Source organism: Cervus canadensis, chromosome X (assembly GCF_019320065.1).
Source record: "Cervus canadensis isolate Bull #8, Minnesota chromosome X, ASM1932006v1, whole genome shotgun sequence".
Lineage (NCBI taxonomy): Eukaryota > Metazoa > Chordata > Mammalia > Artiodactyla > Cervidae > Cervus > Cervus canadensis.
The window spans coordinates 128,322,653-128,336,378 of NC_057419.1; the positions used below are offsets into that span (position 1 = coordinate 128,322,653).

General features: G+C 38.0%; 1 non-coding gene across 1 annotated transcript; it reads right to left on the bottom strand.

Moving 5' to 3' along the window:
- Positions 1-8,942: 8,942 nt before the first annotated feature.
- Positions 8,943-9,049, bottom strand: LOC122436077. The gene has a single exon (XR_006267849.1). It is a non-coding gene; the product is annotated as a U6 spliceosomal RNA (small nuclear RNA).
- Between the last annotated feature and the right edge of the window lie 4,677 nt (positions 9,050-13,726).

The window sequence follows — 13,726 nt, forward strand, 5'->3', positions numbered from 1 at the left end:
TTTTGTAATGATGATTGTCTTCAGTTTACAAGGTTAATAAGTATTTTGATAGAACTTGATGATCACAGCATTTCTTGGGTCAGTATACATAACCACCACTTAGCAGCTGCTGGCTAAGGATTACATCTCTAACTATGAAGAAACCTCAGGTTAACTAAATAATTCAGGAGAAACCAAGATGTGAAGAACAGTTTTACCTTGAACTATCCATATAATTTTGGCTACCTTTCATGTAAACTTTAGTCCTAGATTTATTTTTCTTATGTAGTTTAGCCTATCTTATAGACATTAAAAAAAAAAAACAGAAAACAGACACTGAAATATAAGTGGATTGTGTGAAGCTTTGGCTTTTTAAATACTCTGTGATCAATACTCTGTGATAATAATCTTAGAGATTATTATGCACCTGGCTTGGGCATATTTCTTTACATGTCATTTTTAAGCTTTCAGGGGAGCATGAAATTACTTATAAAAGATTAATTTTATATTTTAATAAGGGATTCAGAAATTCCAGAGGCAGTCGGTAATTCCTTAATATCTCGGAGTCACGTGAAGAGTTAGTTTCACCTTTAAAACTATTATATGTGGCACATATATGTAAAAAAACTGTCACCCAGAGAGAGTGCTGCCTTCTGAGAATGAGGCATCTTGGGGAAACTTGAGTATTTTTTTGTCAATGACCAGTCCCTGTCCTATCCCCCAGTATATACTGTTCCCTGTGGGTCATTTTAAAAAGTTTAACAAATGACCCCTGCCCTCAAGGAAGTTTCAGTCTAGTTGAGGAGGCAAGATAGACACGAAATTAAATAATACAAGAATTAACAATATAAGACAAGATAAGTTGTCTCTGAGGACTGCCAAATGAATGACACTGTTCATAACTCAGATCATATTCAAGGGATGAGAAACTGCTGTGAGTTTTAATGTTCAGGGATAACTTCATGAAGAAAAGTAAGCCTTGAACAGGCTTTCAAAAATGAGAAGCTATTCTAGGCAGGAGGACCATCATGCAGAAAGGTGTAGAAAGATTTTGTAAAAGTTCAGGGTAATGGTGAAAGAACCAGTTTTGTTCAAGGGAGTAGTGGATGCTAAATCTAGAAAGAAAATTCAGACCTAGATATTGGAAGGCCTTGAATACCAGGATAATAGCATTTTGACTTTACTCAATGAACAGGAGGAAACCAGTCAAGGTTTTTGAATGGAGAGATTACTTGACTTAATATTATTTTTATAAATGTAATCCTTTATATTGCTGCCAGATGCCTTTGAGTCCAAGAGAGATGGACATATGGAACCAGTTAGATAGTTATTGCAGTAATCTAATTATGAGTCCATAAGCCCACAGATGTGAACAAGAATGGAGAAGAAAGGATAAGTGCAAGAGATACTATGTAGAAAGATTGGACATGACTTATTGTTGGCTAAGGAGAAAAAAAGGAAAAGGTAAAGATAATTTTGTGTCCTATGGCCAATGAGTTCTCCAGGTCATGGCAAAATTTTACTGGATTTTTTTCACCAGCTTCCAAACTGAGGGTAGAAACGTATATAGAGAGAACACGGTGGGTTAGACTAGAGAAAGCCAACTAAGTATGCCTTGAAACACTGCATATGTTAGGTATTACTGTTTATATAGTTTAATGATTTCATGAAGTGATTTGGCGTCTACAGATGAATTCACATCAAAGAATACATTTCTGCTATACTGATTATTTTTGCAATGAAGCTTGACTCCAGGTTCCCTGGAAACTACTGTTTTGAGTCTGAACAGCTTATAAAATGTGAATAAAGTCACCATTAGTAGTGCTAGCTTATCACAAAAATGATAACCCATAGAGAAAGTAAGCAATTCCATGCAGATTTTCTGAGTAACCAGTGCACCAATGACATCATGTCCATAGATAGCATTGTTAATGTTACCGTATTTATATGAATTGACTGCCTATATAAATACTGTAAACATCTTTTTAAAAATGAAACAGCAGCAGTGGTAGCAACAGCCTTGGAACCGTGACCAACATATTGTGGAACTAGAGATGACTCACTGGTTAATTAACAAACTAAATAGGTCAGCATAATAAAAACCCAGGCCTTTGATTATAAATACTAGTTTATCTGTAATGCAGAACCTGATCAATGTATTGAAATCTTAGGAATTTCCTAACTCTTGAAAATATTAATACTGAAATATTTCAGGCTTCTCATACACAAAATGGTGGGCTACCTTCAGTCTTATACTAACAGTACACTACTTCAGCTATCAAAACACAGGGAGAAGAGTAGAGTAAAAGATGATTAAGGGTGGGGAATGACTTTGTATCACAGGACTATTCCCCTGTCCTGGGAGTTGACCAGTAAGAGTGCTTTGTTCATCTTGTTTCAGTGACAATGCTTTCTTTCTAGTCCCTACCCACATACGAAAAGTGTATATGTATGTTTATCCAACTCTGGATTCATGTTGCGACTAAATTGTTCAAAGATTGTGCCTCTATGTATGGCATCTTAAGACTTTTCCAACATACTTTCTTACCTTCTGTTTTCCTCTTTATTAAGCTGTAATTTGTACACCATACAATTCACCCATTTAAAACGCAAATTCAATAGTTTTTAGTATATTCACAGTTGTGAGACCATCACCACAATTAATTTTAGAATATTTTCATCACTTCCAAAGGAAACCCTATACTCATTATCAGTCACACCCATTGCCCACCAACCAGTCCCCAGCCCCTGACAATCAGTAATCAACTTTTCTGTAGCTATAGATTAGTATCCTGGACATTTCTTATAAATGGAATCACATACTGTGTGGCCTTCTGTGACTAGCTTCTTTTATTTAGCATGATGTTTTCAAGGTCCATCCATGTTGTAACTTGTATCAGAACTTCACTCCTTTTTATGGCTGGATAATAACTCCTTTTGTATGAGTATGTCCTATTTTGTTTATCACTTAATGAACATTTGGTTTATTTTTGCTTTTCGGCTATTGTTGATAATGTTGCTATGAACATTTGCCTACAAGTTTTTCTATTGATATGTTTTCATTTGTCTTGGGCATATACCTAGGAGTTGAATTACTGGGTCATATGGTAACTAAGTTTAAACTTTTGAAGAACTGCCAGACTGTTTTCTATAGTAGTTGCACCATTTTACAGTCCCAGCAGCACTAAATAAGGATTTCAATTTCTCCATATTCTCAACAACACTTGTTATTATCTGCCTCTTTGATTATACCTTCCTAGTAGGTGTGAAGTGATATCTCATTGGGATTTTTGGTTACATTTCCCTAATGGTTAATGAAGTTGAGCATTGTTTCATGTGTTTGTTGACCATTATTATATCTTCTTTGGAAATATGTCTATTCAGATTCTTTACCCATTTTTAAACACTGGTTTGTCTTTTGATCGTTGAGTTGTAAAAGTTCTTTATATGTTCTAGATGCAAGTTTCTTATCAGCTATATGATTTCCATATATTTCTGTGGGTTAACTTTTCACTTTTGTAATGGTGTTGTTGAGACAAAAGTTTTTAATTTTGATGAAGTCCAATTTCTTTCTGTTTTCTTGTCATTTGTGCTTTGATGTTGTATCTAAGAAGGCATTGCCTAATCCAAGGTCATGGAGATTTATGCCTACATTTTCTTCAGATTTTATAGTTTTTTTTTTTTTTTTTTTTTTTTTTTTTTTTTTTTTTTTTTTTTTTTTTTTTTTTTTTTTTTTTTTTTTTTTACAACTTACCCATACTTTATTTACTTGATTGCAAGTCTTCTTATGGTACATAAAATGTTTTCTGTAGTTCATCTCAGCTTTGTTCACACTGAAGTGAGTTGTTTTCTATGCTCAATTGCTGCTGCTGCTGCCATTGATTTGTTTTCTTTCAGGATCATGATGGGCACTTTCATATAAAACCTTGTTTTTAATTCCTTCTCTGGCAAGTCTTTCCTGGATTCTCAGCTTTGCATAATTATACCTACAATGGAACCAGCATCCTAAAGTCACCAAGATAAATCCTCCTACTCCAATGTCACATAATCTTCTAAATCTACCTTCCCCTTCCCAGGGTCCCCGGGCTCTGGTGCAGCCGCCATGGGGACTATCAGCACCTCCGAGTTTTATAGTTTTAACTCTTACTTTTAGGTCTTTGATTCATTTCAAGCTGGATTTTGTTTATGGTTTGAGATAAGGGTTCAAATTCATTGTTTTGCATGTGGATATCCTGTTATCTTTGTATTATTTGTTGAAAAGATTTATTTTCCCCCATTGAATGGTCTTAGCACTCTCTTCAAAAATCAGTTGACCGTAAATGTATGGTTTTATTCTGGGCTCTCAGTTCTATTCCACTGATCTATATGTCTGTCCTTATGCCAGTACTACATTGTCTTGATTCCTGTATCTCTATATTAAGTTTTAAAATTGGGAAGTGCAAGTCCTCCAGCTATGTTCTTTTTTAAGACTGTTTTGGATATTCTGGTCCCTTGCATTTCCATATAATTTTTAGACTCAGATTGTCAGTTTTTGCCAAAAATGTAGCTGGGATTTTGGTAGGATTTGCTATGAATCCATAATTTAATTTGGCGAGTATTGCTACCTTAACAATATTAAGTTTCAATTCAAGAACATAAGATGTTTTTCTGTTTACTTTGGTTTTCTTTAATTTCTTTCAACAGTATTTTGTGGTTTTCAGTGTAGAAGTCTTACACTTCTTTTTTTTAAAATTTATTCCTTGGTATTTTATTCTTTTAAATACTATTATAAATGGAGTTTATTTCAAATTGTTTTTTATTTCATTATTTTTCCAATTCTTTGCTAGTTTATAGAAATGCAACTGGCTTTTTCATCTTGACCTGTATCCTGAAACCTTGCTCAATGCATTTATTAGCTTTAATAATTTTTTTATTGATTCTTCAGTGTTTTCTATATATGATTGTGTCATCTGAAAATACAGGGAGTTTTATGTTTTCCTTTCCAATCTTGATTCTTTTTGTTTCATGTTCTCACTTGGCACTTGCCTCGGACTTCCAGTAGAGTGTTAAATAGCAGTGGTAAAAGCAAGACATTCTTGCCTTATTACTCATCTTTTGGAGAAAGCTTTCAATCTCTCACCTTTTGGTATGGTTTTAGCTATGGAGTTTTCATAGATGCTTTTTATCAGGTTGAGGAAGTTCCGTGCAACATGATTTTGCATCTGTTTTCCGATTCAATCAATTCACCTAGTAATCATATGATCCCTGTATGACATATAGGGAAATAGACGACAAATGTATTCTACTAATAAAGAGTACATTCCTTAACATGACATGTACTCTATGACATATAAGGAAATGGATGACAAATGGTTAAGAAATGTACTCAAGATACACATCAAATTAGAGATGGAACCAAAACATCTTAATTCAGAGTCCACAGTGTTTTCAGCTACTATATACTATTTCCTACAGTCTCCTGCTGCAGCTTTGTACAGAGACCCAAAAAGTTTCCTCTCTTCCACGTTTTTACTAAGAAGGTAAGCCATATAAGGGCAAAATTATCAGTCACTCGGTCGGGTCTGACTCTTTGTAACCTTGTGGACTATATAGCCCACCAGGCTCCTGTGTCCGTGGAATTCCCTAGGCAAGAATACTGGAGTGGGTTGCCATTTCCTTGTCCAGCGGATCTTCCCAACCCAGGGGTTGAACCTGGGTCTCCTATAATTGCAGGCAGATTCTTTACTGCCTGAGCCACCAGGGAATCTTCTGATTTCTCATCTCTGTTTCCTTGAAACCTAAAAGCACCTGCCAAAGAATAAGTACTTGAGCAGTTTCAAGGAAAGAAAGCCAGTTTAGATAAGCAGATGCTTCTAGAGTTTTTAGTATGGGCAAGGCAGTGTGGACAATATCCCAGCCCTCAAAGAGATTATGGTTGAGATAGATAAGACATAGTTACAAAAGGAGATATGACAAGGTCTGATAATAGCAAATCACTGATCATGACAAGTGCTTGAACAGGCAGAGCTTTTGTAGATGTAGAACAAAAGGCTTCATGAAGGAGGACAGCCTTAAAGGATGGGTAGGAACGAGCATGTGTGTTAAGGAAGGACTTTAGACAGGGTTTTTAACAGGAAGTTAAAAACTTCATTTTAACTATTATATGAATGCTGACTGTTAGAACCAATCACTATAATAAGAGCTATGCAAAGGAAAAATAATAATAGAGTGCATATAAAAGCAGGTAACATTATCTTGTTCTTCTGACCCCCTTATCTTTTGCCTTAGACTCAAACTCAGTAAAGCAGGTTTTTATTTTTTTGTCAGAACATTTGCACTCTAATTGCTTCGTCCCCATGTTAGAAAAAATTTGAAGCCAACCTCAGTCAAATTCTGACCAAGAAGTCTTATTCTTTGCATATTGCAGCATTTTGTAATAATCACTGATTCAGTAGATCTCCTAAGGCTGAAAGTCTTACAGGCTCTGGACTCCTCACCCGGCATGATGAGTGTGTGCCTCTGATAGGAAATGAAGGGAAGGTATCAAACTGTTGAGGGCTACAATCTGGGAATTGTTGACTATCTGTCACAATTTTTTGATTTACCATTGTAAGCCAGCTATATGGACGATCAAGGCTGTATTCAGTGGGTAGATATACAGGTGTGTGCTAACTCATTTCAGTTCAGTTCAGTCGGTCAACTGTCATGTTGGGCGTTTCCAACTCTTTGCAACCCCATGAACTGCAGTACAGCAGGCCTCCCTGTCTATCACCAACTCCTGGAGATTACCCAAACTCATATCCATTGAGTTGGTGATGCCTACCAACTATCTCATCCTCTGTTGTCCCCTTCTCCTCCTGCCCTCAATCTTTCCCAGCATCAGGGTCTTTTCAAATGAGTCAGCTCTTCACATCAGGTGGCCAAAGTATTGGGGTTTCAGCTTGAACATCAGTCCTTCCAATGAACACCCAGGCCTGATATCCTTTAGCATGGACTGGTTGGATCTCCATGCAATCCAAGGGACTCCTAAGAGTCTTCTCCAACACCACAGTTCAAAGGCATCAATTTTTCGGCACTCGGCTTTCTTTCTTTCTTTCTTTTTCTCAGCTTTCTTTATAGTCCAACTCTCACATCTATACATGACTACTGGAAAAACCATAGCCTTGACCAGATGGACCTTTGCTTACAAAGTAATGTCTCTGTTTTTAATATGGTGTATAGGTTGGTCATAACTTTTCTTCCAAGGAGCAAGTGTCTTTATTTCATGGCTGCAGTCACCATCTGCAGTGATTTTGGAGCCCACCAAAAATAATGTCAGCCACTGTTTCCCCATTTATTTGCCATGAAGTGATGGGACTGGATGCCATGATCTTAGTTTTCTGAATGCTGAGTTTTAAGCCAACTTTTTCACTCTCCTCTTTCACTTTCATCAAGAAGCTCTTTAGTTTTTCTTCACTTTTTGCCATAAGGGTGGTGTCATCTGCCTATCTGAGGTTATTGATATTTCTCCCAGCAATCTTGACTCCAGCTCATGCTTCCTCCAGTGCAGCATTTCTCATGATGTACTCTGCATAGAAGTTAAATAAGCAGGGTGACAATATACAACCTTGACGTACTCCTTTTCCTATTTGGAACCGGTCTGTTGTCCCATGTCCAGTTCTAACTGTTGCTTCCTGACCTGCATACAGGTTTCTCAAGGGGCAGGTCAGGTGGTCTGGTATTCCCATCTCTTTCAGAATTTTCCATAGTTTATTGTGATCCACACAGTCGAAGGCTTTGGCATAGTCAATAAAGCAGAAATAGATGTTTTTCTGGAACTCTCTTGCTTTTTCAATGATCCAGCGGATGTTGGTAATTTGATCTCTGGTTCCTCTGCCTTTTCTAAAACCAGCTTGAACATCTGGTTCACGGTTCACGTATTGCTGAAGCCTGGCTTAGAGAATTTTGAACATTACTTTACTAGTGTGTGAAATGAGTGCAATTGTGTAGTAGTTTGAGCATTCTTTGGGATTGGAATGAAAACGGACCTTTTCCAGTCCTGTGGCCACCGCTGAGTCTTCCAAATTTGCTGGCATATCGAGTGCAGCACTTTCACAGCAGCATCTTTTAGGATCTGAAATAGCTCAACTGGAATTCCATCACCTCCACTACCTTTGTTCATAGTGATGCCTTCTAAGGCCCACTTGGCTTCATATTCCAGGATGTCTGGCTCTAGGTGAGTGATCACAGCATTGTGATTATCTGGGTCGTGAAGATCTTTTTTGTACAGTTCCTGTGTGTATTCTTGCCACCTCTTCTTAATGTCTTCTGCTTCTGTTAGGTCCATACCATTTCTGTCCTTTATCAAGCCCATCTTTGCATGAAATGTTCCCTTGGTATCTCTAATTTTCTTGAAGAGATCTCTAGTCTTTCCCATTTTGTTGTTTTCCTCTATTTCTTTGCATTTACCACTGAGGAAGGCTTTCTTATCTCTCCTTGTTATTCTTTGGAACTCTGCATTCAAATGGGAATATCTTTCCTTTTCGCTTCTCTTCTTTTCACAACTATTTGTAAGGCCTCCTCAGACAGCCATTTTGCTTTTTTGCATTTCTTTTCCAATGGGATGGTCTTGATCCTTGTCTCCTGTACAAACAGAATGGAGAAGGGAATGGCAAACCACTTCAGTATTCTTGCCTTGAGCACCCCATGAATAGTATGAAAAGGCAAGAAAATATAAAGAATCCTATAAATCAATAAGAAAAAGGCAATCTAGTAGAACAATGGGAAAAAGACATGAAGAGGTACGTTACAGAAAACTTTCAATGACCAACAAACAAATGAAAAGGTGCCCAACCCATATTGATTATCATACTGATTCTGGATATGGTCATTAAAATATTAACTCACCCTTACTCAGACCCTGCTATGTGCCAGGCAACATTCTAAGTGCTTTCCATAAGATATCATTTCACATCCATCAAACTGGCAAAACTTTTTTTTTTTTTTTAAATATGGAACGCTTCACGAATTTGCGTGTCATCCTTGCACAGGGGCCATGCTAATCTTCTCTGTATCATTCCAATTTTAGTATATGTGCTGCCGAAGCGAGCACTGGCAAAACTTTTAAAAGCACAACACATATCAAGTTTTGGCAAAGATTGAAGCAATGGAAATTTCCATGCATTGCTGGTGAGAATAGAAGTACTTTACAGAGCAATTTGGCAATATCTGGTCAAGTTGAAGATGCAGATATCTCTTCTAGATGGACATTTAGAGAAATCTATACAGATGCCCAATAATTTTCAGAGCAACCCCATTTGGAATAGGGAAAAAATGTGAAGGATATAAATGTCCTTCATCAAGAGAATGGATAAATAATCATACACACGCTGGAATTCTCTACAGCAAGAAAAATGTATCAACATGACACATGTATCAATATGAAGGAGTCTCAGAAAGTGCTGAATGAAAAGCATGTTTCAGAATGATACATGTACAGATTTCTATTTGTATATAGTTTTTTCTTTTTTGTATTGAGCAATGGTCAGTTAACAACATTGTGATAGTTTCAGGTGAACAGCAAAGGGACTCAGCCATATGTACACACATATCCAAACTCCACTCCACCCCCCCCCCATCTAAGCTGCCACGTAAATCTGAGTAGTGTTCCATGTATACAGTAGGTTCTTGTTGGTTACTCATTTTAAATATAGCAGTATATCCATACCAATCCCAAACTCCCTAACTATCCCTTCCAAGCATAAGTTCACTCTCTGTGTATATAGTTTAAAATTTGCAAAAAACCATATATTATTTATGAATACCCTCACTGTAGTAGTAATATAAAAGTGCTCAAGATAACGGCACTTCTGGGAAGAGATGGTGTCTGAGAGACTGGGAAATGTGCATACAGTGTGTCATCTCTGTAACATTTTAATTCTTAAGAAAGGAAACTCAGGTAAACAAGGCACAGGGTTACAGTTTATTTTTATTTATTTATTTAAAGTGACCTTTTATTTATGAGTTGCTTTTATTTAAAAACTCCAGCCATACATTTTATTGTATTTGAAAAAAATTTTCAAATTTATTTATTTGGCTGAACCTGGTCTTCATTGCAGCAGAAGGGATCTTTTTCTTTCTTTCTTTTAAGTTGTGCAATGCAGGGTCCTCAGGTGCAGCATGTGTGATTTTTTAGTTGTGGCATTTGAACTTTTAGTTTTGGCATGTGGAATCTAATTCCCCGACCAGGGATTGAGCCCTGGTTCCCTGCATTGGGAGCACAGAGTCCTAGCCACTGAAGCACCAGGGAAGTTCCTAGGGTTACAGTTTAATAAAGCTAAGTAATGGTTATATGTGCACTCACCATGTTCATCTCTATATATTCCCATAGACTTGAAATATTAACAATAAAGTATATAAACAAATAAAAATAGTTCTGGGTCATACAGCCTGTGGCATAAGCCCTCTTGGAGGAGATCGCCAGTAACCCCACCATAGAGCCACCGAGCAGATGACCCACAAACTGCACAACATATACCAAAGAAATTCTCACACTGTTAAGAAAATCCTAGGACCCACTACAGATTTCCCAACCTGGGGATCTGGCAAAGCAACTGAGAACCCCCAGAGAATTTGACTTTGGAGGGATTTGACTACAGAACTTACACAGGACTGGGGAAGCAGACTCTTGGAGGGCACAAAGAAAACCTTATGTGCACCAAGACCCGGGAGAAAGGAGTAATGGCCCTACAAGAGATTGACCCAGACATGCCTATGAGGGTCCAGAAGTCTCTGGCAGAGGTGTGGGTCGGCGGTGGTCTGCTGCAGGGTCAGGGGCACTGAGGGGGCAGTGTGTGCATGGGTCATTTTGAAGGAGATTGCAATTATCTTCATTACCTCCACCACAGTTTGGTCTCAGGTCAAACAACAGGGAGGGAACACAGCCCCGCCCATCAACAGAAAATTGGATTAAAGATTTACTGAGCAGGGTCCTCCTCATCAGAACAAGACCCAGTTTGCCCCACTGTCAGTCTCTCCCATCAAGAAGCTTCCATAAGCCTCTTACCCTTATCCCACAGAGGGAAGACAGAATGAAAACCACAATCACAGAAAACTAATCAAACTGATCATGGACCACAGCCTTGTCTAACTCAGTGAAACTATGAGCCATGCTGTGTAGGGCCACCCAAGATGGACAGATCATGGTGGAGATTCTGACCAAATGTTGTCCACTGAAGAAGGGAATGGCAAGCCACATCAGTATTCTTGACTTGAGAACCCCATGAACAGTACAAAAAGGCAAAAAGATAGGACACTGAAAGATGAACTCCCCAGATCAGTAGGTGCCCAATATGCTACTGGAGAAGAATGGAGAAATAACACCAGAAAGAAAGAAGAGACAGAGCCAAAGTGAAAACAACACCCAATTGTGGATGTGACTGGTGATGGAAGTAAAGTCTAACTCTGTAAAGAGCAATATTGCATAGGAACCTGAAATGTTAAGTTCATGAATCAAGGTAAATTAGAAGTGGTCAAACAGGAGATGGCAAGAGTGAACACTGACATTTTAGGAGTGAACTAAAATGGACTGGAATGAGCAAATTTAATTCAGATGACCATTATATCTACTACTGTGGGCAAGAATCCCTTAGAAGAAATGGAGTAGCCCTCATAGTCAACAAAAGATTCTGAAATACAGTACTTGGCTGCAATCTCAAAAATGACAGAATGATCTCTGTTAATTTCCAAGGCAGACCATTCAATATCATAGTAATCCAAGTCTATGCCCTGACCAGTAATGCTGAAGAAGCTGAAGTTGAATGGTTCTATGGAGACCTACAAGACTTTCTAGAACCAACACCCCAAAAACATGTCCTTTTCATTATAGGGGACTGGAATGCAAAAGTAAGAAGTCAAGAGATACCTGGAGTAAAAGGCTAATTTGACCATGGAGTACAAAACAAAGCAGGGCAAACAGTAACAGAGTTTTGTCAAGAGAACCCACTGGTCATAGAAAACATCTTCTTCCAACAACATAAGTGAAGACTCTACACATGGACATCACAAGATGGTCAATACTGAAATCAAATTGATTATAATCTTTGAAGCCAAAGATGGAGAAGATCTATACAGTCAGTAAAAGCAAGACCGGGAGCTGTCACTCATATCATGAACTCCTTATTGCCAAATTCAGACTCAAATTGAAGAAAGTAGGGAAAACCATTAAACCATTCAGGTATGATATAAATCAAATCCTTTACAGTGGAAGTGACAGTTAGATTCAAGGGGTTAGATCTGAAATACAGTGTGCCTGAAGAACCATGGATGCAGGTTTGTGACATTGTACAGGAGGCAGTGATCAAGACCATCCCCACGAAAAAAGAAATGCAAAAAGACAAAATGGTTGTCTCAGGATGCCTTACAAATAGCTATGGAAAGAAGAGAAGTGAAAGGCAAAGGAGGAAAGGAAAGATATACCCATGTGTATGCAGAGTTCCAAAGAATAGCAAAGAGAGATAAGAAAGACTTCCTCGGTGATCAATGCAAAGCAATAGAGGAAAACAATAGAATGGGAAAGACAAGAGATCTTTTCAAGAAAACTAGTGATACCAAGGGAACATTTTATGCAAAGATGGGCACAATAAAGGACAGAAATTGTATGAACCTAACAGAAGCAGAAGATATTAAGAAGAGGTAGGAAAAATATACAGAAGAACTATACAAAAAAGATCTTCATGACCCAGATAACCATGATAGTGTGATCACTCACCTAGAGCCAGACATCCTGGAATGTGAAGTCAACAGGGCCTTAGGAAGCATCACTAGGAGCAAAGCTAGTGGAGGTGATGGAATTCCAGTTGAGCTATTTCAAATCCTAAAAGATGATGCTGTGAAAGTGCTTCACTCAATATGCCAGCAAATTTGAAAAACTCAGCAGTGGCCACAGGACTGGAAATGTGAGTTTTCATTCCAATACCAAAGAAGAGCAATCACAAAGAATGCTCAAACTACTGCACAATTGCACTCATCTCACACACTAGCAAAGTAATGCTCAAAATTCTCCAAGCCAGGCTTCAACAGTATGTGAACCGTGAACTTCCAGATGTTCAAGTTGGATTTAGAAAAGGCAGAGGAACCAGAGATCAAATTGCCAATATCTGTTGGATCATAGAAAAAGCAAGAGAATTCCAGAAAAACATCTATTTCTGCTTTATTGAGTATGCCAAAGCCTTTGACTGTGTGGATCACAACAAACTGTGGAAAATTCTGAAAGAGATGGGAATACCAGACCACCTGACATGCCTCCTGAGAAATCTGTATGGAGATCAAGAAGCAACAGTTAGAACTGGACATGGAACAACAGACTGGTTCCAAATTGGGAAAGGAGTACGTCAAGGCTGTATATTGTCACCCTGCTTATTTAACTTATATGCAGAGTACATCATGCAAAATACAGGGCTGGATGAAGCACAAATTGGAATCAAGATTGGCAGGAGAAATATCAATAACCTCAGATAGGCAGATGACACCACCCTTATGGCAGAAAGTGAAGAACTAAAGAGCCTCTTGATGAAAATGAAAGAGGAGAGTAAAAGAGCTGGCTTAAAACTCAACATTCAAAAAGCTAAGATTATAGCATCCCGTCCCATCGCTTCATGGCAAATAGATGGGGAAACAATGGTAACAGTGACAGACTATTTTGGGTGGTTCGAAAATCACTGCAGGTGGTGATTGCAGTCATAAAATTTAAAGATGCTTGCTCATTGGGAGAAAAGCTATGTCCAACCTA